Source organism: Festucalex cinctus, chromosome 1 (assembly GCF_051991245.1).
Source record: "Festucalex cinctus isolate MCC-2025b chromosome 1, RoL_Fcin_1.0, whole genome shotgun sequence".
Taxonomy (NCBI): domain Eukaryota; kingdom Metazoa; phylum Chordata; class Actinopteri; order Syngnathiformes; family Syngnathidae; genus Festucalex; species Festucalex cinctus.
In genome coordinates this window covers 35366188-35393169 of record NC_135411.1, presented here as the reverse complement: position 1 = coordinate 35393169, position 26982 = coordinate 35366188, and the positions used below count along the sequence as shown (strand labels likewise).

At 43.7% G+C, this 26982-nt stretch overlaps 1 long non-coding RNA gene across 1 annotated transcript in view; it reads left to right on the top strand.

The window, feature by feature from the left end:
• The window catches only part of LOC144024869 (uncharacterized), a 32093-nt gene extending 5332 nt beyond the window's left edge, over positions 1–26761 (top strand). The window contains exons 2-3 of the long non-coding RNA XR_013284823.1: positions 25654–25711; positions 26519–26761. This is a non-coding gene — a long non-coding RNA (uncharacterized LOC144024869). The remainder of the gene's footprint in view (positions 1–25653; positions 25712–26518) is intronic.
• Positions 26762–26982: the final 221 nt, after the last annotated feature.

Genomic DNA, 26982 nt, shown 5'->3' with positions numbered 1-26982 from the left:
TATTCATGAAAAAGGCTGTGCTCAGCCAGGTGTCCCCTGCAGCCTCATTATCTCTCTCTCTCTCTCTCTCTCTCTCTCTCTCTCTCTCTCTCTCTCTCTCTCTCTCTCTCTCTCTCTCTCTCTCTCTCTCTCTCTCTCTCTCTCTCTCTCTCTCTCTCTCTCCCATACACACACGGCAAACTAACAAACTAATTGCTCCAATTTAATGGACGATGAAATTATCTTTTGGCTGACCTCAGCAATTCAACCTCAGCGCACCGACTCGGTTTACACACCATTTAATCAATGAATTAACCACATAGGGGTCAAAACCCTTTAGCCTCCCCATCGCCCCAACGACTCGGAGGTCGTCATCTTACCAAGACATTGTAGGGTAACGCATCCTGAGCCAACATCCCGTAACCTGTCAAGAAAAAAATAAAAGTGTAGGAAGTATCTCCAGTACATTGGAAGGTGTTTTAGTTAAAGAGGAGATTGACTCTTCTATTTCGACATGCTGCAGGTGCAAAAACCATCATGTCACAATACTTTGTTTACATTTTTTTTTTTAGTGATCTATCAACATGAAGCGATGATGGAACAGAATGTACATAAATGTGATACGAAAAAAACATTCACCCGAGCAGCCAAAATAACATTAATGACAGCACTAATAATAACACACTGACATGTTTTAAATCCACATTCAAATGTGACACATTGGAGTCACCTAAGGCATTGTTTTTGACAGTCTCACTTTTACAGTTAAAAACCAAAACAGTCCCCCACCCCACGACCTCCCAGAGTTGCAGAGACAACCAAGAGTGAGGCTGGTTATAATAAGTGTGAATAAGCTGAAACAATAACAATTAGAAATTGCGTGTGAATGCTGAAAGGCTGATGCTGCGAAAATAGCTTCAATATGTAGAATGATAGACTTGTAATGGTTTGAATCTGTCAAGAAATGTAAGTGTTTGAGGGAAAAATGCACAATTACAGCATTGCAATTACAGAATTCCAGCAAATTGAGGTCAAATTGACGAACAGTCGCTACAAAGAAAAGAGACTTAAACCGGAAAAGCTCAGCCCTGACATAACATAACGTAATCCACAATGCACAGCGCTAGCCACGAACGCCATCTAGAGTTCATATTGAGTGTTAACCACACAGTTAGTTTAGCAGCTGTCCCATTAGAGTTAAAAGGCAGTTAAATCTACTTATTCGGTGTTTGTTTGTTTTTATGTTTTTTTTAAACTTGCGTTAGCTAGAATGCTAGCGCTAGAATGCTAATAATGCTAATATGCTACATTACAACATCATAATAATTATTAAGTACTAATTTACAAACTTGACATATTGTAAAAGACGCTAAAAGTTGCCAACTGTTAGCTGGTTTGAACTAGTGTGAAGAGCAAGTCTCATCTGGTCAGGGGCACAGAGGTGCATGCCATTGAAAGCATTGAAACCATGTACCGTATATTTAAAGGGGCTGTCTGCCGGATTGACTCAGGAAAATGCACTTTTTAAATACAGGATGTAGACTCTTTAACTTTCTCTACACATCTGTGTTTATGTTAATCTTTGGTGGTGATTTCGTCCTAAACCCCCAGCATGTATTTTGCCATTTTTTGTTTGTTTTGTAAACAGCGGGCCGTTTCTGTGGAAAGACAGTGTTTACACCCCTCCAGCCAATCGCAGAGTGTGGGGGGGGGGGGGGGGGGTCGCAAACGGGGCCGGGCGAACGTGTCGGCTGCGTGACGTCACTCCCGCGGCAATTTGAAAGCACCACGGATTTTTTTTTTCACTCACTCACAGAATCTTAAATTACAAATCGCCAAAATCCTGTAAAAATGCTGCAATTTTATTGTATTAAAAACCATGAAAATATTTATCTGAGTTATTATTCTTGCACCGCTGACAACGCTGTCTGATTTCCATAACAACCACTTTTCAGCAAAGCATTAAGAGAAATGTCACCATGGGCTGACATAAAAAAAAGAAAAAAGTAGTGGCATTTAAATTGAATTAAAAAAACAAACATGAATAGACTAATAATTGTAGAGGGTCTGAAAAGTATTGTTGTAAAGTGTTTTTGTTTTTGTTTATATATATATATATATATACATATATATATATATGTATATATATATATACGGCGGCACGGTAGTCGAGTGGTTAGCACGTCCGCTTCCCAGTTCTGAGGTCTCCGGTTCGAGTCCAGGCTCGGACCTTCCTGGGTGGAGTTTGCATGTTCTCCCCGTGCCCGCGTGGGTCTTCTCCGGGTACTCCGGTCTCCTCCCACATTCCAAAGACATGCATGGCAGGTTAATTGGGCGCTCCGAATTGTCCCTAGGTGTGCTTGTGAGTGTGGATGGTTGTTCGTCTCTGTGTGCCCTGCGATTGGTTGGCAACCAGTCCAGGGTGTCCCCCGCCTACTGCCCAGAGCCAGCTGAGATAGGCGCCAGCAGCCCCCGCGACCCTTGTGAGGAATAAGCGGTCAAGAAAATGGATGGATGGATATATATATACATATATGTATATATATATGTATATATATATGTATATATATATGTATATATATATGTATATATATATGTATATTTTGCAAACTAACTGCATTTATGCTGAATCCAGAAACAACTCATTTCTGAAACGGTGTTGTAAGGACCAGAGGGAGGTAGCTAAACAAAAATGTTGCAATCTTGAGTGCACACACAGTTGCACACGGGCACGCACACACAAGCACAAATCTTTCAACCAGACCCTGATTCGACTTCCTGTTTGTGCTCTTTCAAAGTCACCAAGCAGGCAGTTTACATAATAAGAGGTGAGTCGCAGTGCATGCTCCAATTACAGACGTTGCGGACATGAATACTGTAACGTGGAAGAAAGCGAGAGGGCTTGTGCTTGTATGCAGCGAACTCCCATTTATTGCGGGATACATTCCACACGCCACCCGTGATAGCTGAAAAGCCACCTTCTGGTCAAAAAACATGTTTTAAACCACATTTAAAATCAACTAAACTCATAACACATTTTTAAAATGTTCCTTACTGCCTGTTCTTATTCTCTGCTGTGAAGAAATGGGACTCTATTGTGTAACATCACGAAAAGAAAACTCACTCATGCAGTTCTCCAAATAAGGAGCAAAGTGTGCATGGCTTGCTCATTAAACTGACACATAAAACAAAAAATAATTAAACATTGTATTTTTAAACACCAACGTGTTCAACCAAACCATATATAACTTTGTATAACAAAACTTTGCTAGCTTAAAAAGGGATACTTGACTCATTGAACAATTTTCAGCAGTGAAAAGTTGATATTTTGTCCAAAATGAATTTGATAACTTCATTGTTTTTCATGTACATTGGATACCTTTAAAAAGTATTTTTTCTGCTTGCTGTCGACTGATGATGACATCACCTGTGCTGAGAAAGTAGGTAACGACCAATGGGCAGAAAACAGGTGAGCCATGATTGCCCGTTAACTACTTCTTCAGCACAGGTGACGTCATCATCAGTATCAGCAAGTACAAAAATTACTTTTTAAAGGTATTAATTGTACACCAAAAATAATGAAGTTACCACATTAATTATAGACAAAATATAAACTTTTTACTGCTGAAAATGGAGCAATGAGTCAAGTATCCCTTTAAAGCTAACATACAATGCATAACCCCAAAGATGACTAACAGAAATTAGCATAGGCATAATGGTAATTAGAAACCTCATATACATAGCACACCAACACATAAAACAGAGTGGACCCTCGCAAACAAGTGGATTCGACTGTTGGCTGATTTAAAAAAAATTAAAATTTAATATAATACTTGAATTTGTAATGTATTTATTTATGTATTTCTTATTGGTGGCACCTGTTTTGGCACAATGTGGTGCTACGCAAAAGGTGCACAACTCTAAGTTCGGAGTATGGTAAATCCCATTTAAAAAATGATTTCATAAAAATCTGCAATATAGCAGGTAGGGGGTTCACTGTACGGATGTGTCCTATTTATCTCTGTTACTCGTCCATAAATGGTTCTCTGTGTCCAGAGTCTATTCGTCCGGGCGCTCGGCCACCCATGCATGAGATGGAGCTCATGGAGATTTGTAATACAAATTGTGTGCACCACTAACATGATGGACATTAATTGGCCACGCTCAGGCTTTGGGTGGGTTAGGGTCGCAGAAGAGGACATATTGGAAGAAAGGAAACGAGGAAACAATACAGCAGTATCCAACATTTATACACAATTAGACATGTTTTGAACATTGTATTAGCGCAGGGCTGTCCAAATTTATTGTAGTAAGTCAAACAACTTATTAAAACCCTTGTGCCATTTGTTTAGCCAAATATGTAAATTGGGAGTTGATTGTGCAGGGGGAAAACACAAAAAAAAAAAAAAAAAAAAAAAAAAAAAAAAAAGAGCCACGGCTTTGGAAAACTGGGGGATGGTCAAAATGCGAGTGTGCCGACATTTCTCAGCCATTGCATGAGGGAGATAACTAATTTTATAGCCCTGGAATATACGTTAGCCAGCCGCGTAACATTAATGTACATTATAAGTGACATTTTTGGACCGATTGGACACTGCATGTATTTTATTGCAATTTCCGTGATTTCTGCATGAAATCCTTCTATGGACATTCCTCGACGGTGCCATGGCCATGAGAAAGATTTCGCACCCCAAATCCACCAGGTGGCGGTAGAGGCCAATTAATGATTTTCCTTGCAAACGCCGCACTGTTTCCAGCACGCCATATTCCACACAGACTTATTTCTTCGTGCTTTTTACTGATTGTGCATTCGACAGGATGTTAGTGGATGCGCGTGCACATTAGTGGGCGCGCGTGCGTGTTCGTGGATGCGCGTACACGCGCGCCACTTATATTTTTGTGCAGAAAAAGGTATTGCGAGCTATTGACTTATGTTTCGTGTTGGGATATTTGTTTGTTTGTCTGCATGGACGTGGGAGGCACGTTCCCTAGTGGGAGGGGTCGAATGGCAATGCTCTTTGTCGTTGTTATGTCCCCAAAATGAGCCACTGTTAGAGGTGGGCGTCGTTGCAATACAGCGGTTTTCCTCAGTGTGTGAAGGCTGTTATTTAAAATTTTTTTTCTCTTTCTTCACTTTAGAACTTTAGAATTGATAGCGTGCATATTCCACACGCATGCGCAGTTCGATCATCCATTTTGAACAGCCGAGCAGTGGCATTTGCTCTGCAAAGCCTGCAGGGGGGAGGCGTGCCATTGTGGCCAAACGTGCGTGCAACGTGGAGGTGACGTATTTCCCTTCGTGCATTCTTCAAAACATGGCAAGGAGCATGGATCGGTGAAAACTAAGCAGAAGGGATAAGACAAAACAAAAAAAACGTGGTTTTTTTTTTGCAACTTATGAAGTGTAACATGTAACGGTTGTCGAGATGAATTCCTCGTCGGTTATCTTATCTGGCCGTTGCATTTCTACGTGTGAAAGTGCTAAGCTTCGATTTTTATTCGGCTAGTTTGTATTCACAACAACGTGCAAGAGCTAACGTGCAAGAGACATGAGCTTCCTGGATCTAAGTAAAAGAACGGCGATCGGAGACACAAAAAGCTGCAAATGCAAGTTGGCAAGTAAGTACTTCTACAAAATAAACATAAACGAACATATGAGCACGTCCTGGAATGCCGCGGGGGACGTGCAGCTTCCCAACGGTATGTAGCTCGTCGCTGTGTTGACTTCCGTTCGCCGGATACAATTGGATACAGGCGGTGTAAATTTATCCGAAAAACACGCACGATTTCCGGGTAAAGTAAACGGACGTCTCGGTGTAATGGAGCTTTTTCTTTCCGTTATTTCTCTGGAACCGTACGTCCTACGGGGAAAATGACACATATCTGACACATATCTGGAACCGTGAGCACAAGAGATACGTGGCTCGTTGAAGTGCGACGCCGGATACGGGGGTGTAAATCGGGCCTTCCTGTATCCGAAAATCAAACACAATTTGCGGCTAAAGTCACGGAGGGGTCCCGGTGCCGCTCCGGAGCCCCACAAAAAGTACTTTTTTCCCCAAAGTTTTCTATCAAAGCTACCGTGTTGCCTGATGCTCTAACTATGTCATATGAAAGATTCAAATTTATTTCTTTATTATACATATATACAACACAGTTAATTTTCTTCATAATCTATTATTTGGCTTCTGTTGTCCTATGGCGGGGGGAAATAATAATAATAAATAAATATACTATATTTATGCATAGTTTTGATGCCAATGAACATTTTGGGTGGTTGAAAGAAAAAAAAATATTAAAAAATGACTTAGTTATCACACCTCAAAGGAGCATTACATAATTGGCTAAAATGTACTCTTCGAGGGTGTTCTGAGTTAAATTGCCATTGTCAAAAAATTTGGCATGCATTGAAAAAATTGTTGTTATAACTTATTGCCTTATTCGAAGCTCTAATTATGTCATATGAAGTATTAATTTTTTATTTATTTTTTATACATGTATACAGCACAGTTCGTTTTCTTCATAGTCCATTCTTTGGGCTTGTATTGTCCTAAGAGGGGGGAATACATAAAAAAAAAAAAAAATTCATATGTATGGATAGTTCTGATGCCAATGAACATTTTGAGTGGTTGAAATAAAAAAAAAATATTAAAAATTGACTTAGTTATCACACCTCAAAGGAGCATTACATATTTGGCTAAAATGTACTCTTCGAGGGTGTTCTGAGTTAAATTGCCATTGTCAAAAAATTTGGCATGCATTGAAAAAATTGTTATAACTTATTGCCTTATTCGAAGCTCTAATTATGTCATATGAAGTATAAATTTTTTATTTATTTTTTATACATGTATACAGCACAGTTCGTTTTCTTCATAGTCCATTCTTTGGGCTTGTATTGTCCTAAGAGGGGGGAATACATAAAAAAAAAAAAAAAAAAACTTCATATGTATGGATAGTTCTGATGCCAATGAACATTTTGAGTGGTTGAAATAAAAAAAAATGTTAAAAATTGACTTAGTTATCACACCTCAAAGTAGAATTACTTATTTGGCTAAAATCTACTCTTCGAGGGTATCACTGATTTCAAGGCACAAGGGTTAAAAAATAAAAAAATAAAAAAATAATAATTATGGTTACTTTTTGGACATTGTAGGTAAATTTAAAAACATTTTCATCTACCTTTTGTCTCTTTCTGATAACTGACATTTTTTGGAATATTTAATTATTAATGTTTAACCTAAATAATTCATTTGAAGAATAATTATATAACTATGTCAAAAATATATACATTTCTACAATTCTTTTTAGAGATCCAGAGGGACCTACAAGACCCACAGAGCCCTGGTCTATAAGGAGCTAAGTTTGTTGCTGTGTGGTTGGGAATCTGAAAAGGTTGGCTGGATCGCTTATCCAATCAAGGCACGTTAACTGCCTCACACAGTTGCAAATTTTTATAGTAGTCTAAACACAATATACATATATAAATGGCTGCTATTTTGTTTGTTTGTTTGTTTTTTCTCTCACTTTTAAATTTCTCCTGCGTGCCAGCTACCCTCTGCAGGTCAGTTTTAGTATGCCGGTCGTATGTTTGACATAAATATGACAAACATGAGGCGGGGAGAGTTGCTAGTGTATTCTGAAAAGTTTCTTACACTGCAGGCAAATGCGACCCAGATCGGATTTTTTGTGCCCAAATGCGACCTGTATCTGACTTTTTTTTTTTTTTTGTTAGTCTGAAAGGCTCAATTCTGATTTTTTTCATATCCGACCTGGGTCGCTTTCATATGTGGTCCTAGATCGGATACGTATCCGACTTTTTACAATGCGAGCGCAGTCTGAACGGCCAGGTCGCATATATCCGACCTCTACGTCATCAAAAGTCCAATATGCGCGCAGCATGGGTGGGGGCATTACTCGGGAGACGTACGTGAATCGGCAAAGTTTTGAGTAACAGCTATGACTTTATATTTTACTTTAATTCCACTGGAAAGATGAATCACAAAGTTGACATTTGTTGTGATATTAGCAATTTAGCCACGCAGACGGCTCATTTATTACACGCGGCAATGACGTGAGATCACCGTTAGGGAGGAGATAAAAGGAGAGGCTCGCCTTGTTTTCACATACTATTTCTACCTCCTCCCACAACACTCCTCTGTAGATATGAGATGGTCAAATATGAGCCGCAACGACGGACTTATAAAAGTCTGTGGCCCTGACACGCTGGACCATACGTATTTACTTCCCAAATACAGCGTTATGAGTGACTTTGTATCTTCTTCTGCGCACTTTGGGGACTCATATACGTTCACACAGCAGACTGACTGAGGTCACAATTAATATGTAATGCGAACGCTTACTAAAAAAAAAATGGATTTCACCAAAAATTCGGAATTGAGTATTAAGACCTGCAGTGTGAATGTAGCCTAAATCTAAAAAAAAAAAGATGGCACCCACATACATAGGCTTTCCGTCAGGACTCAGTCTGAACACATTCACATCCTCACAGTTGGAAATGACAAGTCTTTTTTTTTTTTCACTTCCAATTTCCTCCTTCGGGCCAGATCGAATCCCTGAGTGGACCGCTTTAAGTATGCATTGACACCCAAATCTAACTTTAAACAAATCATGTCCATTTGGAGCATGTCCGCCTCCCAGTAGTGTGGATTCGGGTTCGAGTCCAGGCTTCAGCCTTCCTGGGTGGAGTTTACATGTCCTCCCCGTGCCCGCGTGGGTCTTCTCCGGGTACTCCAATCTCCTCCCACATTCCAAAGACATGCATGGCAGGTTAATTGAGTGCTCCGAATTGTCCCTAGGTGTGCTTGTGAGTGTGGATGCGTGTTTGTCTCTGTGTGCCCTGCGATTGGCTGGCAACCAGTTCACGGTGTACCCCGCCTACTGCCCAAAGCCAGCTGGGATAGGCTCCAGCACACCCCATGACCCTTGTGAGGAATAAGCGGTCAGGAAAATGGATGGATGTCCATTTTGAGTCTCCATACTGTCATGAAGTACCAAAGCAATCAACCATCTGACATGAACAGTTTTTCTTTTCTACAGCTCTAGTATTAGATCTCATTGATTACAGGTGTACCTAATGTTGTGGCCAAAGATTGTACAGTGTAAAGTACAGTAGTGTACAGTTAAAAAATAAATGAAAGTCATGCCAGTAAATGCTGCAATTCTAAGTATTCACCACAAGGAGTCACTGTAACCTAAACCTACATCCCTTTCAGACTGCCTCCAGATTACTGAACCCATTTATATAATCCTAATAATTCTTTAACGCATTCTACTTTTTTTCTAGTGACCTGCATGACCTGAAGACAGAGTTAAATGTATTTGAACGAACAGCTGCTTCACATTAAAAAAAAAAAAAAAAAAAAAGCAAGAAAAGATCATTTGATTTCTTAAGGTCATGTCCTTGAGCTGATGAGACAAAGGCTTGTCATTCTGCTTTATTGCTGTTACCATTATGAATGAAAAATTGACGTCATATCTATTATGAATGGTTAAAAAAAAAAAAAAAAGTCTGTGGGAACATTCCAAATGTGTGTAACTGATAAACAAGCTTGAACTGAAACCTAAAATTCTCATCACGTTTCACCACCCACACTAACTGACTCCAGCTACATACACATACATGAACATGTATGAGTAGAGTGACTTCCTTCCTTTCTTTCTTTCTTAATCCCTTAATCTCTCTAGTCATTCAGGACAGTTGTCCAAACGTGTATGCGTGTGCATGTGTGCGTGTTGTCTTATGAATGTTTCACTGAGTTCCTTTACAAAATAAAAGCTAAAGCTACAAAGCTATTTTCTTCATCAATGTGTACCATGCCGGAAAATAATCTTGTATTATTACATATATTTCAATGTTTCTTATAGCCAGGTAAATGTATAAATGAATGGTTGCTTGCCTGTAATTTTCAGGTGCACAGTCTAAGGTGCACAAAGCAAAGGATATTTGAACACAAAACATCAGGCAACAAATGTAGACAAATCATACAGCAGTTATATATCATATTCTTCATCGTCTGACAAGAATGTCTAATTGCAACTTCGAGTCATTTGTGACACTGTTCTTCAGGTGTGTCTAGCTGTGTTATACTACGCCCTGGTGGCCATTGAGGGCAAGGATGGAACGGATTAATGTTGTTTATATTCATTTCAATAGGGAAGGATGTTTTCAGATAAGAGGGTTTTGCATTACAAGCGTGGCCACAATATTAATTAAACAAAAAGCACGACTGAATAGACAGTAAAGGAACATTTCTACTGGACAGTAGGCTACCCCATAAACAAGCTGTAGCCAACCTTTTTTTTTTTTTTTTTTGACAGCGTGGCATAGATATAAAATAAAAAATAAAAAAAATAACAAATGATTACAAATAAATCTACCATAATGTTGAATCTAGATGTTGTAAACCCTTCCATCCATCCATCCATCCATTTTCTTGACCGCTTATTCCTCACAAGGGTCGCGGGGGGTGCTGGCGCCTATCTCAGCCGGCTCTGGGCAGTAGGCGGGGGACACCCTGGACTCGTTGCCAGCCAATCGCAGGATGTTGTAAACAGTGAGAGTTATTTGTTTGAATGTCTTAAATGTGAAATCAACCCAAAAATGTTCTTTACCATATGTTCAATGCAGTCGTGGAAGATGAATGAAGCAGCACGATTCATCTGTTTTTAGCTTTGTCAGAGGGAAACCGTTTTGCCACTTGCTGTCGATGAAAATGACATCACAGTTGCTCAGGGCTCAGCTGACAACAGAACGCTTCAGAAAACAGGGGAGCTGTGATTGGTCGTTACCTGAGCCCTCAGCAACTGTGATGTCATTTTCAATGGACAGCAAGTGGCAAACGGCTGCCCCTGAGATGGATAAAAACGGGTGGATTTTGCTGATTTACTCAAAGCGCAATAGGAATCTGAATGTTTAGACTAGTGGGCACATAACTTATTGTTGTGAAGAAAATTTGGGGGTTAACGTCCCCTTACGAGATGGATCCATCCTGAGGCAATGGGAGACAACGACACTGTTTACTTACTTACTTTTGGATTAAAAAAAATAAAAAATGCAGAAAATCTCACTTCACAAAGATCTGGAAACAGAAGTAAGATTTTCATGCTTTTTTTTCTTTTCCTTTTTTTCTCCATTTTTTTTTTTTAGGTTTCATTGCTTCATTGTCAGAGCAGGCTTGATGCATGAGAATCATCCTTAGCGATAAACCCGGATTTGAAGTAGGACTGATGATATTGTCTCTGAAAGGCAGGTTTCTTATAGAGGCTCTCCATCGTCTGTTTCATCATGTGGCCTTTTACACTTTAGAGATTCTCTCCAAAAGTTTTTTTTGTGTCTGTTTTTTAAATTCATGTTTGATATCATGTGGGCATACTTTTTTACTACCATATCGCAAAACCATATTCACATGATTGAGATGAGCAGCTTGACTTCTGTACAGGTACAGGCAGATCCACAGGGTTTTTACAGATTCATGTTGCTTCTATTCATTTCAATGAGGAAAGAATATGGCAAAAAAAAAAAAAAAAGAATCATTCTTTACATTCCGGGCATAATTCACGTTTGTTTCTTTTAATTAGATTTGGATTGTTGTTGTTTTTTTCCTTGTGTCCCTGTTGTCATTGTCAGTCTCATCAAGTTTAAAGGCAGGGTCTTCCGTTTTCACTCAGGAAAATGCACTATATAAATATACAGGATGTATACCCATGAACTCCTTCTCAATCTACACCTCTGGGCTTCTGGTAATGTGTGGTGGTGATTTTTTCCTCTTTGTTGGTTCATTGTTTTTGTCACACCTTGTTTCATGTACCTCCAGGTCCTGTCTGGTACATTTTAGTATGAGTAAGTTTTTTTTTCCTGGTTTTGGTTTGTAGTTGACATCTTGGTTTGAACATTGTTTATTTTTCATTATCCCATTACCTTTTTTGCTTTTTGTTTTTCTTTAAATTAAATCACATTAAAGTGCACATCTCCTTGCCTTAATGCATTTGGGTCCTCAACCCCTCGAACGTGACATATTTCATTGAATTGTGTGACTACCAGATGTTTTTTTTTTAAAGTTTAATAATGAGTGCTGTTTTTCTTAATAAAAAAATAAAGACAGAAACTTTTTTTTTTTCTTTTTGGTGGCTGGAACAGATTATCCATCCATCCATCCATCTTCTTCCGCTTATCCGGGGTCGGGTCGCGGGGGCAGCAGCTTCAGGAGGGAAACCCAGACTTCCCTCTCCCCAGTCACTTCAACCAGCTCCTCCGGTGGGATCCCGAGGCGTTCCCAGGCCAACCGAGAGACATAGTCTCTCCAGCGTGTCCTGGGTCGTCCCCGGGGCCTCCCGCCAGTGGGACATGCCCGGAACACCTCCCCAGGGAGGCGTCCAGGAGGCATCCGAACCAGATGGCCGAGCCACCTCAGCTGGCTCCTCTCAACGCGGAGGAGCAGCGGCTCGACTCTGAGTTCCTCCCGGATGACCGAGCTTCTCACCCTATCTCTAAGGGAGAGCCCGGACACCCTGCGGAGGAAACTCATTTCGGCCGCTTGTATCCGGGATCTCGTTCTTTCGGTCACGACCCACAGCTCGTGACCATAGGTGAGGCTTGGAACGTAGATCGACCGGTAAATCGAGAGCTTTGCCTTTTGGCTCAGCTCTTTCCTTACCACGACGGACCGATACAGAGTCCGCATCACTGCAGACGCTGCACCGATCCGCCTGTCGATCTCCCGCTCCACCCTACCCTCACTCGTGAACAAGACCCCAAGATACTTGAACTCCTCCACTTGGGGCAGGATCTCATCCCCGACCTGAAGACGACACTCCACCCTTTTCCGACTGAGGACCATGGTCTCGGATTTGGAGGTGCTGATCCTCATCCCAGCCGCTTCACACTCGGCTGCGAACCGCTCCAGTGAGAGCTGAAGGCCCCGGCTTGATGAAGCCAACAGGACCACATCATCTGCAAAGAGCAGAGATGCAATGCTGAGGCCACCAAACCGGAACCCCTCCACGCCTCGGCTGCGCCTAGAAATTCTGTCCATAAAAGTTATGAACAGAATCGGTGACAAAGGGCAACCTTGGCGGAGTCCAACCCTCACCGGAAACGAATCCGACTTACTGCCGGCAATGCGGACCAAACTCTGGCAACGGTCGTACAGGGACCGAACAGCCCGTATCAAGGGGCCCGGCACCCCGTACTCCCGAAGCACCCCCCACAGAACTCCCCGAGGGACACGGTCGAACGCCTTCTCCAAATCCACAAAACACATCTGGACTGGTTGAGCGAACTCCCACGCGCCCTCGAGGATCCTGCGGAGGGTGTAGAGCTGGTCCACTGTTCCACGGCCAGGACGAAAACCACACTGCTCCTCCTGAATCCGAGATTCGACCTCCCGACGGACCCTCCTCTCCAGCACCCCTGAATAGACCTTACCAGGGAGGCTGAGGAGTGTGATCCCCCTGTAGTTGGAACACACCCTCCGGTCCCCCTTCTTAAAAAGGGGGACCACCACCCCGGTCTGCCAATCCAGAGGCACTGTCCCCGATGTCCACGCGATGTTGTAGAGGCGTGTCAACCACGACAGCCCCACAACATCCAGAGTCTTTAGGAACTCCGGGCGGATCTCATCCACCCCCGGGGCCCTGCCACCGAGGAGCTTTCCAACCACCTCAGTGACTTCGACCCCAGAGATAGGAGAGCCCACCCCAGAGTCCCCAGACTCTGCTTCCTCAAAAGGAGACGTGTTGGTGGAATTGAGGAGGTCTTCGAAGTATTCCCCCCACCGCTTCACGACGTCCCGAGTCGAGGTCAGCAGCACCCCATCGCCACTATACACAGTGTTAATGGTGCACTGCTTTCCTCTCCTGAGACGCCGGATGGTGGACCAGAATTTCCTCGAAGCCGTCCGGAAGTCGTTTTCCATGGCCTCACCGAACTCCTCCCATGTCCGAGTTTTTGCCTCAGCAACCGCCGAAGCCGCGTTCCGCTTGGCCATCCGGTACCTGTCAGCTGCCTCCGGAGTCCGACAGGCCAAAAAGGCCCGATAGGACTCCTTCTTCAGCTTGACGGCATCCCTTACCGCTGGTGTCCACCAGCGGGTTCGAAGATTGCCGCCGCGACAGGCACCGACCACCTTACGGCCACAGCTCCGATCGGCCGCCTCAACAATGGAGGCGCGGAACATGGCCCATTCGGACTCAATGTCCCCCGCCTCCCCCGAGACAAGGGAGAAGCTCTGCCGGAGGTGGGCATTGAAACTCTTTCTGACAGGGGATTCCGCCAGACGTTCCCAGCAAACCCTCACAATACGTTTGGGTCTGCCAGGTCGGACCGGCATCTTCCCCCACCATCGGAGCCAACACACCACCAGGTGGTGATCAGTTGACAGCTCCGCCCCTCTCTTCACCCGAGTGTCCAAAACATGCGGCCGCAAATCCGATGACACGACTACAAAGTCGATCATCGAACTGCGGCCTAGGGTGTCCTGGTGCCAAGTGCACATATGGACACCCTTATGCTTGATCATGGTGTTCGTTATGGACAAACCGTGACGAGCACAGAAGTCCAATAACAGAACACCGCTCGGGTTCCGATCAGGGGGGCCGTTCCTCCCAATCACGCCCCTCCAGGTCTCACTATCATTCCCCACGTGAGCGTTGAAGTCCCCCAGCAGGACGAGGGAGTCCCCAGAGGGAGCGCTCTCCAGCACACCCTCCAAGGACTCCAAAAAGGGTGGGTACTCTGAGATGCTGTTTGGTGCATATGCACAAACAACAGTCAGGACCCGTCCCCCCACCCGAAGGCGGAGGGAGGCTACCCTCTCGTCCACCAGGGTAAACCCCAACGTACAGGCGCCGAGCCGGGGGGCAATAAGTATGCCCACACCTGCTCTGCGCCTCTCACCGTGGGCAACTCCAGAGTGGAAGAGAGTCCAACCCCTCTCAAGAGGACTGGTACCAGAGCCCAAGCTGTGTGTGGAGGCGAGTCCGACTATGTCTAGTCGGAACTTCTCGGCCTCGCACACCAGCTCGGGCTCCTTCCCTGCCAGAGAGGTGACATTCCATGTACCAAGAGCCAGCTTCTGTAGCTGGGGGTCGGTCCGCCAAGGTCTCCTCCCTTGGCTGCCACCCAGCCTACACTGCACCCGACCCCTTTGGCCCCTCCCACCGGTGGTGAGCCCGTGGGACCCACGTTGCCTCTTCGGGCTGTGCCCGGCCGGGCCCCATGGGTGCAGGCCCGGCCACCAGGCGCTCGCCAGCGAGCCCCGCCTCCAGGCCTGGCTCCAGAGGGGGGCCCCGGTGACCCGCGTCCGGGCGAGGGAAACGCGTCTCCAAAGTTCGTTTTCGTCATAAGGGTCTTCTGAGCCCTTCTTAGTCTGGCTCCTCACCTAGGACCTGTTTGCCATGGGTGATCCTGCCAGGGGCATAAAGCCCCAGACAACATAGCTCCTAGGATCATTGGGACACGCAAACCCCTCCACCACGTTAAGGTGCCGGCTCACGGATGGGAGATTATTTCCATTGATTTCAGTGTGAAACGATGATTTAAATATACAAATCATCATTGAATATCTTGAAAGGTTCTTGAAATATAATGCATTCTTTATCATCATTAACTGAGTACCTTTTATGTTGTACCTAAGATCCGTTTTACCGAAAGTATGTTTGGCAACTCAAATGTAGGACTACGATATGGATGCGTATGGGTCACTCATAAGAGCATGCTTCAGATGTACAAAGTATTATTTTTCCTGTGTACTTATTATATGGTTTGGGCATGTGCTCTTGTGGGTTATTCAGGATACAGATGACTTAAAAATCCAGCCAGCTCTTAATAAAGCAAATGTTGTGCTGTGAGGGAGTATTAAGCAGACAAATTATACTGCTTGGGGCCAAGATGACACTCGGCAAGTATAATGCCGCATCCGTGTTGTTTGCGCTCCAAGCCACTTAGTCATACTTTATTGATGAACGGAGGAAACTTTTCACCACTTCACATTCTATGGATCGTAAAGCTGAATAAATAAAAGATAGAGTGGAATTTTTCAATATAATAAAGGTGAGCAGCTTGGCTCTACTTTAGCAAATCACGCACATGATGGGGGGCCGCGATTCATCCAGTTAGGCTGAATGTGCCCACATTCAGCTTTTTTTTTTTTTTCCCCATATTTGACTCATTACATTGAATGTGTTGTGTGACAGCATGTGAATCTGTTTCAACTCATTTAAATGAGTAAACGACAACTCAGAGTTATTGCGAAGCTACTCGAGTGTGTCTTGCAAAATTACAATGAGATAATTAACGAGGACGAAGAAATGAGCGAGGGGAAATATCATTTTGTAATTTTATTCTTAAAAATAAAAAATGTGGAAATGAAGCGATGCGAGTATGAGTTTGCACTCCTCAGAGTACACAGAAATCAAAGGGTCCTTGAGGCGGTGCAATGAGGCCTTCGTTTCTCTTAGCCAGAGACGATTGTGTTGCCATGGAAACTCCTGTTGAACGAGGGTATTATGAATCTTTCAGTAACCCTCTTTAAAAAAAAAATGTTATACATTTTGGGATCTTTTTTTTCAATCTTCATCTTGGGGCCAACTTTCCATGATGGGCACCATGTCCCGTGTTTGCCAAACAGGTCAGTGTGCCATCGCGACTTATATTTAAGTGGCCCAGTCTCATCAACACTGCAACGTGTAGCGGGTCCCGGCTGGGTGCCCGCTGGCAGATATATAGATAATCCTGGAAATATCAGAAATACGACACGTAAATCAGCGACGCTGGACACTTGTTGCTCTTTGTCCATGCACTTGGATTATCGTTTATTTACATGTTCATAGAAAACGCTAACTACAATGGTGAAATAATTCTGCTTGTCAATATGCTTCCCATTCAAGCACTAGTTTCTCATCATAGTTGGATGACATCATTCACATAGAAATGTTTCCCTGTTACAATACAAATTTTATCACAAATAAAATTTACAAAAATTGGTTTCACCAAAAAATATACATTTTCTCTTTATACTCATGTCTCATCTATCAACATTTATGTCTTCTATCATCTATCATGTATGTACTTCACATCTTTGCTCTCTATTCAAGAGTATTTTTGTAATGACTTTACATTTTATAAGTATTCACCTTATACGACAGAATAAATCTACCTTGCAGTTAAGCTATAACACATTTACTTCTTAAAGAAAACTAAATGAAAAAACTATAATGACTGCCTCTTAACCATACGCCATACATTGTACAGTCTCAAACATTCCCGGCCGCAATCAACGTGCGCCATTTTAAACTAGGCCGACGACACGGACGCAGTCATCGCCAACTTGGGCGAGCATTAGCTCTTTGCATTTTAAGCAAAGTACTCCACACACATGAGTACAGTCTGATTTATACACACAGGAAAATAACCCTCAAATGACCAGGAGCCAAACAAAGCAAACAAAAAAATTAAGTAGCTACGTCACGCTACCCTTTCCAAGCTAGATTACACCGAGTCGCAAACAGTAGCATTTAAACACAATATAATGCACATTTAGATTACACTTAACACATCACTGGACATTCGAAGTTGCTTATAAACACTTTTAGTCACACAACAAAGGAAACACTAACCTGGAAATATCAGAAATACGACACGTAAATCAGCGACGCTGGACACTTGTTGCTCTTTGTCCATGCACTTGGATTATGAGCCTCCCTTCGCCGTTGTTCATTACGTGGTCCCTGTGACACTGCAAGTTAGTGCTGCCACCCAGTGTTCATTTCGCAAAACAACATAGAATCGCCTCTCAATGTAAATAGACACATTGAAGTAAAACAAAATAAATCAAGAAAATGACTCGACCAATAAAAAAAATGACATTTCTCAACAAAACACTTTTGTGAGTATCACAAACGCATGTGATCAAACACATGCACCGCACACACGCACGCACGTTAGGCATTTGAGCAATCATGGCGCATGCACAAAAAGATATTTGACGCAGAATAGTATAACTCAGCCTTGCTTCAGCAGCAACCTTTGTTTTCTTTATTACAGACAATTTCATAGCAAACAATCAGTCTTAAATAATGACATTGTAGCGAGCAGTGACGGGAGTCGGAGGCAGAGTGTTGAAGTCCGGAGCCAAAGACCGGCGGTTTATTGATATCAGCTTCTCATCGTTTAACAGCAACAACAACTCACTCTGCGCGAGGCTCACAGACCTACCAACATTTTGTTCTTTTATCCTTTCATCCTTTCATCCTTTCATCCCAACAAACTCCCCCTTCGTCCCAACGTTCCGTGGGTGAATTATGTTCTAATCACTACACAAGCCCCCCCAGAATTCACCCACAATCAAACTCCGGATGACGGGGCGGCAAAACTGCCCGACCTCTGCGGGTACAGGACCCAGGGAGCGAGGGCGGGAGGGACACAGCAGAAACACCAGAACAGTCCCGCGCACCAACTGGCGGGGATGCAGGAACAACTGGAAGGGACCCCACACGGTCCACAAGGCGCAGCCCAGGGGGGCGGCCGCGGCGGGGCACGTCCAAGGGTCCGGCCAGGTCAACATGAGCCGGTTTAACTTGCAACCCGGTGTCGGAGCCCCGAAGCGACTGGGTGTCACGGTCGGAAGCCTGGTCGGCCGCCATCCGGGAAAAGTTGAGGCCCAGCTGTACCGTGTTGACGGCTGCCCTGGACAGACAATCCGCGACCACGTCGTCCTTGCCAGCGATATGTCGGATGTCCGTGGTGTATCCAGATATGAACGACGACTGTCGCTGTTGCCGCGTGGACCACGGCTCGGACAACTTCGACATGGAGAAGGCAAGCGGCATGTGATCGACGAAGACCGTGAACTCACGGCCCTCCAGGATGAAGCGGAAGAGGCGGAAGAACCTGTGGTAAAAAGTCACCATCCCGAGGAACTCCCGAAGACCCTGAGCCGTCCGGGGTCGAGGAAAAGCGGCAACAGCTTCCACCTTTGCCGGGAGCGGGGTGGCGCCGTCCTCGTTGATGAGGTGGCTGAGGTATTGGCTGGAGGACACACCAAAGACACATTCTGTCTTAGTGCCGTAGGTCCGGATCGGTGCATCGTTGGCCGCTGACAGGTGCGGGCCGTGAGTGCCCCCGGCAGCATCTTCAGCCGAGGCAGGCAACACGCTTCTGCGGGCGCCGGAGTCACAGAGGAACTTGAGTCTGGAGAGGGTGTCCATGATAAACAGCAGCCGGCACTCTGCGCCCCCACTCACAGCTGCAACTGAGTGGAGGCGTCGCCGTTTCCCGACGCAACAAAGGAGCAAGGGGCGCGGCACCTCTTCGCCTTGGTACCAAAACGTGCGTGAAAATAGCATAAGCCAGGGGCCGATCGGCCATCCACGGCAGCGCGTGCCTTATGAGGTGCCGTTGCGGCCGCCAGGACCGGGAAGGCGCGTGCAGAGGCCAAGACCTCGTGGTTGTGACGCTGGGTGGCCAGGAAAAAGCGGTCAGCTTCCTCCGCCAGAGCACGTGGCTCGGAGATGGTAGTGTTCGCTAGCGCCGTAGCTCTGGCCGCCGTGGAGCTCCCGAGCGCGGCCCCGACGTGGTAGTAGCGCGTGGAATCGTCCGTAATTCCCCGGATGGCAAACTGATCTTCAGCTTGTACAAACCACGTCGCCGCGGCCGACTCCCAAAACTCCGGTAACTTGAGACCAGCGGAGTTCGCCATGTCGCTCAATTCGATCAAATTCTCAGCCGCGGAAACGTCAACGAGGCAGATGTCGGGGTCACCAATGTAGTGAGCAGTGACGGGAGTCGGAGGCAGAGTGTTGAAGTCCGGAGCCAAAGACCGGCGGTTTATTGATATCAGCTTCTCATCGTTTAACAGCAACAACAACTCACTCTGCGCGAGGCTCACAGACCTACCAACATTTTGTTCTTTTATCCTTTCATCCTTTCATCCCAACAAACTCCCCCTTCGTCCCAACGTTCCGTGGGTGAATTATGTTCTAATCACTACAACATAATCAACAACATTCAGTAATGGTGTCCTTGCGACAAAATCAAGTGAGATGCAAAAGTTGTTCTTTGCACTGTAATTTGAATGAGGAACTAATTAATACCAGAAAAAAATACAAATAAAAAGGACTGTCTTTGCGAGGTCAGTCGTTGGATTTCGAACAGTTTCTAAGTACAATATTGCTGCTGGTGATTGATCAGTTTCAAAAAGGACATATATTATGGTAAAAATTCATCATAAAGAAAAACTTACTTATTAATTTTATATTGTTTGACTCCTCCCACACATGTAATCTTACTAAAACATGCTCAACCTATTCAAACACTATTTTCAAAGTATTCCTTGGTGCCTGTTATAACTTTTTCTCTTTCAAGAAAAGGAAAACTATCTTGCTACTAACTATAGCATCACTTGGCGCTAACAAAATGCCTGTGACTCAAACATTTGTCCATATAAGAGGTAAAGCATGCCTGCTTCAAGTTTTTTATTTGTCATTTTTAGGGGAAGTCTGTTTAAACTAACACATGAAGCAAATGTTCGACTAAACCAGATCATTTAATCTATGGAAAGTCCTCTAGCATTGTGCTAACATAATATGAAATATCACAGGGTACACTGGCTAAAGTAAATTAGCATAAATTTTGCAGTTATCTTCTTGCTGTTGCTCTGCATCTTTTCTAGTAACTCATTGTCAAACTAAGCATAAAACAAAGTGAATTACACATTATGAATTTGGAAAAAAAACATGCAGTGGGAAATGCAATAAGAACACAAGCTAACAGTTAGCATTTACTATATGCAGCCATGGCAGCACGGTTGCTGACTGGTTAGCACATCCGCCTCCCAGTTCTGAGGACTCCGGTTTGAGTCCAGGCTCCAGCCTTCCTGGGTGGAGTTTGCATGTTCTCCCCGTACCCGCGTGGGTCTTCTCCGGGTACTCCGGTCTCCTCCCACATTCCAAAGACATGCATGGCAGGTTAATTGGGTGCTCCGAATTGTCCCTAGGTGTGGTTGTGAGTGTGGATAGTTGTTGGTCTCTATGTGCCCTGCGATTGTCTGGCAACCAGTCCAGGGTGTACCCCGCCTACTGCCCAGAGCCAGCTGAGATAGGCTCCAGCACACCCCACAACCCTTGTGAGGAGTAAGCGGTTAAGAAAATGGATGGATTGATGGATATATGAAGCCATGTTGTTAGTCTTTATGCAACAGATGTCTGAACACAAATGATGCAAACATACACGCAAGCATATATTATTTATCCTCTGTGAAGAACAACTAACACTACAAGTAAACAGAAAGAGTAGCTGATTCTCCAGTAAGCATGTCTGCCTTTGACTGCACCCAGATTGACCAAGGCGCGCACACCAGATGAGCAGCACAATGTGCACTGTATGCAAAAAAGTGGCAATATAGTTTGACTTAACAGTATTTGTTTGCCAGTGGAAGAGTGCCAACAGCAAGTACAATCGAGCCCAGCCGCATTGGAAATGGGCCGGTATAAATTCTGAATGCTTATTGTAGTCAACACGTCCGGGGGAAAGATGGCGTCTCACCAAACCTTTTACAGCTCCAGACATCAATTTTGAAATGTTCTCCCCGGCCCTCGCCCAGATGAAATGTTCAAAATGTCTTGCTGTAACATCAACATATACATCATTTGCAACGAAGCCAACAGGCGTTAATTTACTGCCGCCATCGTGAATCCAAAAGTCCTTTTGCCAAGAAAATATGTGCCTGCTTGGCAATCAACGTTTTACTCTGACAGCTGCGACGACCCAATAACCCCAACATAGGCACAAAGCAATGGAGAAGTGGATCTTAGGTGTTCTTGTTTTTTCCTTGAAATGTATTTAATCATTTTCTTTCAAATATATTGGGTAATAAACCAATTAGAATACAGCAATAATTCAACTTAAAGAATTGAAGAAAAACCATGTATTTGCAGTAATATGTTGTTTGTCTCAATATTAATATTGTGTGCGTGAAATAAGAATTAAGCAGATTAATTCATCTGTTTTATCAGTCTTAAGGTGCTGCCATTTTGTTCTGTACCGCCCTCTGCCATCAATTGAAATTAGCTGTTTTCCAACCAACAAGCCCAGGAACTTTGAGTTCTGGGTAAAGGGAGTTCTTGGTTGTAAAACTTCAGCAGGGAATTTAGAATTGTGTTTGCACAGCGTCTTCGAGTTCTCGGTAATTAATTCAAATGAGTTTGATTGAGTCCAGCCGATGTAAAAACAATGCCCCAAATTTGACTAATCAGCCGTGGCCATTGCAGCCCGCCCCCCTCAAAGTTCCTGCCTGGCTCAGCAAGACCCTGCTGCTGAGATAGTACTTGGATGCCCCCTGGGGAATTTAATTACCCTGGTAATTGTTGTTGGTGGAAAAACGCCCAAACTGAATTTTACCAACTTAAATTGTTAAGTTCTCCAAAGGTTCCAGCGATGGAAAATTGCCTATTGATGTCAAAGTTCCTTTGGGCTCGCATAGGGTAGCCAGACGTCTGGACTTAGGGCTGTCAGTCCTAATTTTCAGTGATGTCAGGCGTCACGCGCAACCCTAAACCGGACGCTGGTTTGTCCGCCTTTTCAGTCGCGTTGAGTTTATTAGTGACGGACGAATCGAGTTGAACGGCTCTTCAATGTGAACGATGGAGTCTTTACAGACAGAGTTGAACCCCCCCACCACCACCACCATTTACAAATGCTGCTAGACATGCTGGGATGCCCGTCAACTACACCCAGAAACCATGTCCATCAGTCTCACCCAATCACAATTTAAAAGGATGTAGCCTAATTGAGCGGCACTCTTTCTTCTTTCATGAAGCTTGACTGTAGAGAGAGATCACCTGACGGACAAAGCCTCGTTTCCCTTCAATTACAAAAGATTTGGTACAATAGACAGGGTTTCATCCTGCCAAGGCCTTTTAACTTCAACTTGCTGTTTATTTGCTGCTTGTCTCGAGTCCTCTCCCAATCACAACAGAGAAAGTCGATAAGCTATTATTGCCACGACGACACATACGAGTGCTCCTGACATCACTCACAGTAGTCACAGTAAAGACACAAGTTCAAGTGCCACCAAAAAAGGTGACGCACACTGCGTGGACCAGTTGTCATGGTTACTATATGGGTAACAAGAACTGGAAACAAAAAGCAATAACCTGCTTTAGCGAGGTTCAACACACAAGATGAACAGCAATCTCACTTATTAATCTCAACACTACACTTCCTGTTTGTTAGGTTCCTTATAGAGTCAGAAGATTTCCTACTGGGAAACAATGATTCAGTATAAAAAAAAGCAACTTAATAAGTGATGCATTATCTTTAATAAAATGGGTTATACAAGAGCGATGTTCTTGTTTTTGAGTCCATATTGGTTCATTAGAAAACTGGATATACTGGCTTAGATGTTATTTTAATGCTACCTGATGTTTTCACCATGAAAACATCACACTTTCATGAAAAATGAGCTGAAATTGGATCTGAGTCCACAAGCGTGCAATCCAGTTTTGGCTCAATATTTGCTTTGAGCACGCTGCATTTAAGATTACGCATGGTTCACAATATTAACACATTCACTGCCATAGACAACTATGGACCTCAAAGATTCATTTTTACTGGGCTGACAGTGAATGAGTTAAAAGCACAACTATGGGTGGAAAGTGACAATATTGACATTGTGAAACAACAACTTATGGTGGAATGAGCCACATGTCCATATGGACAATCATTTCCAGGCAAACATCCAAATCAATGCCAATTCTGTGCCTCCAACAGTCTTTTTGTATTCCAGCATGGCGTAAGTCATTTCAGTGAACCCCCTAACTCGAACTAACCCGCTGTATTATAACCATTTAAGTAACTGTAGAGCACGTGTAGACAGATTTAGGGATGGTACCTTTCACATTTGAACCGATACTGTTCCGATACTCGGTACCTGTGAATCGATACCGGTACTCAACAGTACCAATTTTCGGTACATTTGTGCTCTTGTTTTCGTTTTATTTTTATTTTTCTTCCCAACTTTATGTATTTATTTGGATGTAATAAATGTTCATCGTTATGTAACAGTATTTTTTTCTCTAATCAATTTAACAATTACTTTTAAATATATAAACTTTGACAAATAACAAAAATGTAAAACAAAGGAGCCAGAGACGAATTGTAAAAATATAAATGTAATAACATTTTACAATTACTTAAGTATAACTAATACAGATACATTAATATTCCCAAAAAAAAAAGTGTAAAGCAAAGTTCTATGCAATGAATAACACAAGAGCGAAGTTAAACAGTAAATATATAAATTAATAATTGATGTTTTCGTTTTTTGTGGAGTTATTTTTCAACACACTTTGCACTCAATATAGTAAAATAAAAAATAACAGTTGGAAGGGGACATGATGTGAACAAAGAGAGAGAATCATTGTGTTCAAATTAATCATTTGACTGCACCCGACGTGGTCTCGCTACATTTTGGCCACAAGCTTTCGCGATTGTAAATATAGTCAAGAGTAGTAGCCTACTGTACATCCAAATTACAATGTTTATATACCTTAACGATGGTGAAGCCGTTTACCTTCTTTCTGTCATGATTCTATTCGGTGGGGTCGCCGACACCTCCCTCCCAGCTGATTCCGGGGAAGCAGACATTTCCAGCTTCCGCCGGGTGCGGAGGCTTTCCTCCTCCTTTATAAACTGTATGTATTTGTTTGGCGGGAGGCACAAAAGTCTCGCTAGTTCCCAAACCCGGAAATGTTGACGTCCCTCCGCCGGCTGCGGGCCGGTCTGGACCCGGTTCAGTGAATGCTGCGTTGTGGACCGAGGAAGAAGCGGTGGCACCCGCGGGTTGGGCGGTCGGTCTCTCGGTTGAGTTGCACCGGGGCAGCGGCACCCGCCAGTCGCTTCCGCCGACCGACCACGCGGCTCCAGACCGGCTAGGCTCCCGCGAGTGGGGGACGTCAGCATGCCGGGTGCCTAATGGGGTATATGCCATGGAAGAGGCGGGACTGTTTTTTGCACAACAGTTTGTTTCCGGTTCGGTTTGCGATGTGTGGGCTGCGTCAAAAATACTTGTGCTTCCGACTTTTGTGCCCCTGGGTTGCGCGCTCACAACCCGGACCGGAAATAAACTGATGTGCAAAATCACGTCCCGCCTCTTCCGTGGCATTTACCCCATTTGCATATAATACTGGTTCAAGTGCACCATGGAAAATAGTCAACTCACATACTCCCGCACAATCACAACTTAAAACGACGTGCTTCAGTACCGAAACATGGCACCGTTTTATTTTACGTGAATCGGTGCTCGGAAGTACCGATCCGAATCGACACTTACCCCAAAAGTACCGTCTTCGGTACCCATACCTAGACAGATTAGAAAACAAAACACTCACAAGCATTGTTTTTATTATCTGCAAAGAACAACTAATATTTCCGCAGATTACTGAGAAAATGTGATCATGTATATCCATATGGCTGGATTATACTGCCCCCAGGTAGCCAAGGTTCACACACCAGAAGGAGCAGCACATTGTCCATTGAATTCAAGCGCACATGTGGCAAAACCTTCTTTACATTCTATATAATTTTATCAATAGTGTTTGTTTTGTTTTGAGTACATTTTCAAGTGATATTTTTCTTTCTATTTACTTTTTTTTTGTCAGGAGGCTGGAACAGATTGGAGGCATTTCCATACATGTCAGTGGGGAAAGACGATTTGAGGTAAGTTTTCAGTTTCAAAGTACTCAACAGTATATGGTTTTAGTTCCACTAGATGGCACACTGCAAATTTAGCTCTTGTTTCTTCCTCATGACTGGATTATATATTCTATGGAGGATTTATTTAAGGTGGACCAAGTAATCCTATTTCACATACTCCGATCTGTGGGAAGGTCAGACATGAAGGATATCTTTGGACTTCAAGAAGCAAATTTCTTCATATCAAGTGGAAAGGTTACTACAATGTGAAGCACAGCGCTTACGTGATCTTACCAGAGCGAGCGCGAGGGAGAGAGAAAAAAAAACAGGCCGGAAATATGTGTAGAGTAGGAGTCTCCCTAGTGGAAGTTGAGCGTAAGCGGAGATCATCCTGGGAGATTATTGCATTTCCCTAATTAAAGCGAATGTGAGCACTATGAGCTGCCACTCACACACCGTAATGAGCTATTATCCCCGCACGTGGCGAACATCAAGAGAGCCGAGCGGCGATATTTACGTGTTCGTCCTCCTCCTGGCGGTCAGGGTTCGACTTTAAAAAGTCCAATTCTGAGAGTCATTAATAAGAAATCTGCAAACCGGACGGAACACTTGAGGATATAATGTCTACATCAAGTCATTAAGCTTTGCCAGCTATACACTTTCATTGGCTTCAAATGTGAAAAAAGGAATGAATAATCAGTACAGCTGCTAAAGACAAGCTCTCAGGCGTGGCTACTGGTGTTCATTAGCGACAGTGTGACATTTCTCTTTCTGGAAGCGCACATGAAAAGATCTTCTATTACTAATTTCTTCTCTTTTTCTCCTTCACAGAGCCGGACTGGAAAGTACATCACAGCTGCACTCTCAACTCTGACCTGGCAGCATTTTCAAATCATTTCTACAAACCGTTTGGCAAGCTTGCTTTGTATTGATCTGAACAACATTCACAAAGAATAGTCATTTAAAAGACTTGCGACCTTTTTCTTTGACTTTTCAAAGGGTCTAACAGCTGAACCGGCAATAAAAGGACCCTGGAGCTCACTAGAGAATCCCTTCATTGGCATGAGGGTGATAATGTACCCCGTGGACAATACATGGGAGGTTTTTTTTTGTTTTTGTTTTTTTTTGGTACACACTTTAAAGATAAGTGGATTCAAAAAATTGTTTCTGAATACATTGTACATGTTTGAAGTCTCTGAATGAATTGTACATGTTTGACAATAATTGCTGAGACTGAAATGTGCAAAGACGGATAAATACCTGAAATTGACACGACTCAGCAGAGTCGGTGAAAA